Genomic DNA, 6,000 nt, shown 5'->3' with positions numbered 1-6,000 from the left:
AAGAGCCTGGGAATTTGGCTTGAAAAAGACTTATCTTTTAAGACCCAAGCCAAAAAAATCGCTGGGACATGCTTCGGGCTTCTTAAATCTATCAGGAAGATTTTGCCCCTACTTCCTCCTGTCTCCCAGAAACTGTTAATCCAAGGCCCTATTCTATCAAGGCTGGATTACAGCAATGCCATCTATCTGGGCGCTCCCGAGGCCACCCTTAATAAACTGCAGATGATCCAGAACGCTGCGGCCCGGATTCTCACCAATACCCCGGCTAGATCCTCGGCCAAACCAGCCCTGAAACATCTCCACTGGCTCCCAGTGAGAGAGCGAGTTAAGTTTAAAGCTCTCTGCCTGTCACACAAACTCCTACAGGACAAAGGCCCCCCTATCCTAAAAAAATTCAGCAGACGCTACAAAGCTTCTAGATCTCTCCGGTCTGACCATGAATACCTCATCACTATCCCCAGAGTGAAGAGGGCACGCACTGGCGGAGGGCGCTTCTCTGTCAACACAGCCTGCCTCTGGAACTCCCTCCCCCGTGACCTTAGGACAGAACCAGAATATCTCCGATTCAGGAAACGGCTAAAAACTTACCTGTTTCTCTGATTTTCTTTTCCTCTTCGCTCCCCCCCCTGTTTTCCTCTGGCTTGTCCGGATCTTAGCGCTGGGATACTAACGGGTTACTACGCGCTTTACAAAACCTACTACTAATAATAATAATCATGGTTGCTGTGATAACTCGTTCAAGTACAAGAATAGACAGAGACATCATAGTGGCTGTAAATGCTGCGTACAGCGGCCCTCACCGGCTGAAAGGATTTCTACTCAAATACTCCTACAATTTAGATGCACAAAGCACACCGCATGCTTAGATTCCAAGAGTGGGGGAAAGACTAATACCAAATAGTGATCGCAGACTAGGACTAATACTAGCTGCACATGAGGGTCTGGCTTTTGCACATTCAGGGGTGACTGCTAAAATGTCTCTATTGCAGCAATGCTATTGGTGACAGGGTCTTTATAAATGGACTAATGACTTTGTCCTGAGATGTAAGATCTGTTAGACACCTCTTTTGATTTCAAACAAGCCTTTGGCTTGTGTGTATTTGGAACACTGTGGCCCACTAACATCTGACGGGGCATACAAGTACATCTTGTTGGCAGTGGATTCCTGCTCTTAATCCCTGTGGATTTGGCCACTGCGATCTGCTGATGCCGAAACAGTTATAAAGTATCTGCGAATCTTTGTTGGGAACATACACAGTTGGCACACTACATTCTGATCAGGGTCTGGCGTTTAGCTCTCAGGCTTACAAAGAGGCCATGGGAAGCCTGGGTGTGACACTGTGTTTCTTGTCTTCATACCATCCCAAGAGAAACACGATAATGGAGAGGAAAAATTGAGACTTAAAGCAGTCTTTAATAGCAAGGGTAATCGGCGCGGGTTGCAGTTGGGTCCTAACCTTTATGGGGTCCAGAAGGCTTTGAACAACATACCAAGAAGGTCCCTGGGTGGTCAGACTCCTTATGAGATCCTGTTTGGGGTTAAGATGTGGGTCCCAGACCTTGATAATGCCAGCACAGTGGCGGTAGAAACACCACTTGACATCAATTAATGTTTGGTTGTTTTACAGGAATTTCATGATTCCGAGACGAACAGAGCGACATCCAAGTAAAATGCACCACCACTCGAGAAATGAAGGTTGTTCTGACAAGAACCAGAGAATTCCAAGATCTAGTGAGGAAAGATAGTGGACAAACAAAAGTTTGGGCCATCTTACTGTGTTTGTCCTGGCTGTTGAAGGTACTTGAAATGTACTTCCAAAGTTTGTCTCTATTGATCTGATCAAACCACATTATGTGGCCTATTCTCAACAGTAAGCTGCGTGGACTCCTTAGCAGCTACCAAGCTCCTATTGGTGCCATACAAGAGGTTCAGGTACAAGCTTTAAATACAAATGAAGCCTGCTCTCTTCAACAAGAGACAATGATGAACAACAATTAAGTATGCCTTCTACTTGTTTAAAAAACAACAACAACTGTGCAATATACAAGTACAGAAACACAGATTTCAAAGTCTACATGAATGTACTACAGATCAAGTCTTCATCTAATTTGAACCAGCCTGCTGAGTTGCCCAAGATAGACCAGAAAGCATCTGGATACTTCATCAACTTTGATGGCTTTTCCGATGCATCAGAGGTTTCACCTCCCCCACCACCCCTCCCTTTTGAACTAAAGGTGTGTGTCTTCTATCATTGGCTGAAAAGAACATACTTTGTGTATCCATGGTTACACCTTTAGATTAAAATTGCAATACTTTTCCTTGTCCTTTCGATTGCTTTTGCTGTGTTCTTCCTTCTTCTAAATAGATACTTTGTCCCAGAATGCTCTGCAGTAATCCCTATGAATTTGGTTCTGAAACCACATGCATCATCACACCATGAACAAAGAGACTTGTTCAGCTGTTCCAGTTCTGGATGGGAGTGTATGGGATAGGGTATCATCTGATGTGTTTTGTCCCACAGAACTCTTGCAAATTCCACATTTGTTTAAAATTCCTATAAATGATATTATCACCGAGTACTATTTCTGATCATTGGGACATTGATACAGTAAATTAAATGTCAGAAGATCTAGAACATGCAACTGTATTTTCTTCTCATGAGTTTTAAGATGTTTGTTAAACCTAATTTTGATGAGATGTTCTGTTTTCAACATTATGGTCATCATTTTCTAGAAAAGGTTAGTACACCTCGTGAAGTATTTAACTTTAAATTGCAGAAACATTGCCCTACACCACCAAGTAGTAGTTCAAAAGCATTTGCCCAGAAGTTTGACTATTTTTCTGGTTATGACACATCTGGTTCAGCCTAATTTAAATATAGGATTGCACCGTAACCTGCAAAGAAAAATATGTTAACTGGGACTAAGTTGATTTACTCTGCTTCTTTCCTTTCCCAACTCTCTGTACAAGGTTTTGACTTTTGGAGGGGTACAGTGGATGCAAAATCTATTTGGGGGACTAAAGATTGGCAGGTTCAAGGAACTGAGGCTTTGTTTAGAGCCTTTTTAATACCTCAACAGATGATATTCCTGAACAAATCTGTGCAACAGACAATGTGGCATAGCCAAGCCAAGATAAAATATTTGAAAACACTGAGGGTTCCCACTCTAATATGATTTAACAACTGACAGCGGTTAACCATATATGATAAAACACTATTGATACTGATCCAGTGGTTCAACAACAACAGATACTCTACTACCATATACTCACCTGGGCCCATAAACTCACAGTTCATAAAACCGCTGACGTCAAGTTTGTAATTTTCAAAATGTTTAGGATTAGTTATTTAATAATCTTAACTAACCTTTCACTGATCAAGAAGTTCTTTCCTCTGGTCAATGGACCATTAGTTGAACTAGTTGATGGTGATAATTAACATTAAACTAACTTACTTATACTTTAAAATTGATAAAGTAAATAACCACAGACTCAGGAAAGTTTTAAATCTTTATCTAAATGAAAATGTATGTGGACATCTCAAAAATACAGTGCAGCCACCCAAATTCATAGGAGAGAAAAATTCAATTCATAAACACCAAGCATATACTTCGGACTCATACAATAATCAATGCTCAGAAAGGGAGAGGACAGAGAGAAAAGAACATCAGCAAATAACCAGAAATTATATTTACCAAGGATGGTGTGAAAGACCAACCCCCTGGCCAAAGGAGTGGTAAGGGTCCCCCGGGATAGGTCAGGAGACAAAAACTCCAGGACAAGATTCAGGACAGGATAGATGACCACTCTAGTATACCGACGATTGTGTCGTACCCCTCTCTAACACTCTCTTCCTCCTCAAGAGTTTTCCGTGATCTTCTTATCTAACCCAGTTAATTAGGATAGAAAGTTCTGCATTCGGCTTTTCATCAACATCTCACAGCCTCTCTCCCAACAACAGCATCTCCCGCAGCAAAGACAGCATCCACGACTCACAGCATCTGTGTCTATCTAACTAACTAAAGCTATCTTAATTATACCTTTCGTTCTTCATATTCCACCCACTAAAGTTTCAATATCATAAGAACACGAAATATGATTGGTTAGGCAAGGGGGGAAGCTCTATCACACCATGCTTGCATGTCACTAAAATCAGTTCAACTATTGTTCGTAAACCTATCCCCTTAAATTTTATTCATAAATTTCATTCTCATGCGCTTTCAAATTTCACTTTGAAACAATATAATAACATTTTGAATAAGAATCTTCATCGTTGAACTCTTCACCATCCGTTCCCCAGGTATAACACTTCGTCCGGGTTACCTTTCAGTGGACATGCGCAGACTTCACATTACTCAGCTTAATTCAGTTATACGAGAGCAGTCCAAATGCGCACTAGTGATAACGTCAGAAAGCCATATATTAATTTCACAAATAATGTGGTCGCACTGTATACCACGCACCTCTACTCTATTCCCCTTTACTTATTAATACTTTTCCCGTATTAGCATTAGTAAAATAGCTTGTTTTCGTTTCAAGTAAGCAGATGCCATTCACGCGAGTCTCCAAGACTCCATTTTAGTGTCTTCGGCTCATGCGCCAGAATTTCCCTCCAAGCATTAGTTCGTCATACTGCGTAGATGCAGTTGATGCATGCGCACAACAGTTCCCCATATAAAGCAATATTAGTCTGTCTTCATTGTTATCCACATTATTACACACATACACAAGCTTCACTAACCCACGTGTTAATGTGGTGCGTATCAGTTATTCACGTACTTTTGTTAATAAGTTTGTTAGTAAGTTAAACAAGTGGATTACATCCGAACAAGTCTCTTTTCTACGAAACCTTGCGCCATCAATCCCCTCTCTGATGGCATTTTTGAGCCATCACAACATTACCAATCCCTTCCCAGATGCCAACTTTAGCATATCTCAGCTTCTTTTTCTTCCCCCTTATTTTTGTCAGTTTCTCCTTTCCCATCCACATTTTTTATCTTTTTAAATAGCTTTCATTTTATCTCTTCCAGCTGAATTTTTTCGTATTCCCTTTTTCTTTTCTTTCCCTTCGCTTCCCTTTCTAAATGTATTGTTCTTTTTCCATTAATCCTCCAACACTTATATGTAACCATTATTGTCAATACTATTGTCATTATAAAAACTACTGGTGATATCAGTTGACCTAGGAAACTCATTCCCAAATTAGCAAACCATTTCCCTATTGATGTTATACTCTTTGTTAATTTCCCCCATACACTGTCAACCTCCAGTTAGGTCAAATCTTCATGCATTCTTGTAATATTTTCAATATACCCTTTAATTTCCTTACTTTACTCAGGCATGTAAGTGCAGCAATGCTGAATTTTCAACATACCACAGACTCTACCCTCTTTTGCCAATAAGATTTCAAGAGCAAGACGATTTTGTAAAATCATAGACCTTATCGCAAGTCGCAACCATTTCTGTATTAATTATCAAGAAACCTCCAGCCGAATCTGTAGAGAGACGAACAACTATTGTTGACTATTTGCAAATTTTACGTGAATTTAGAATGACTCCAACTGAGGGTATCAATGCACTAAATATATCACCTACAATTTCTGATAAACTAGCTTTTCTTATCCGTGTTAGTCCATTAGATATTTCATTGATTCCATTGATTCTGTCCACATGGTAGATCTTTGGAAAAACTATTCCAAAATAACAACTACCATACCACCTTGCAGGTAACCTAGGCATTATTTCCGCACACATAATAAACTCCTGGAAATACAGGATCAGTTCCCCCTTTTAGTCCCCATCCTACTAAAATTAGAAAGTTGTGTTCACATTCAGTGGAACCAATGAAAATGTTATTATAATCTGTCTGAAAACCTAGGAAGGCAGAATTTTCCCCTTTTCACAAAGTCTAGGGACATTGCAGCATGAGCCTCGCCCTTTGCATACATTCCCTCTTTCTCAGCCCATGGAGGTACATGGGATTTCTGTTCAGCAGCTTT

This window comes from Triturus cristatus, chromosome 2_2 (genome assembly GCF_964204655.1).
Source record: "Triturus cristatus chromosome 2_2, aTriCri1.1, whole genome shotgun sequence".
NCBI classification, from domain to species: Eukaryota; Metazoa; Chordata; class Amphibia; order Caudata; family Salamandridae; genus Triturus; species Triturus cristatus.
The sequence above is the reverse complement of the archived record's forward strand: the minus strand, read 5'-3'. Positions refer to the sequence as shown.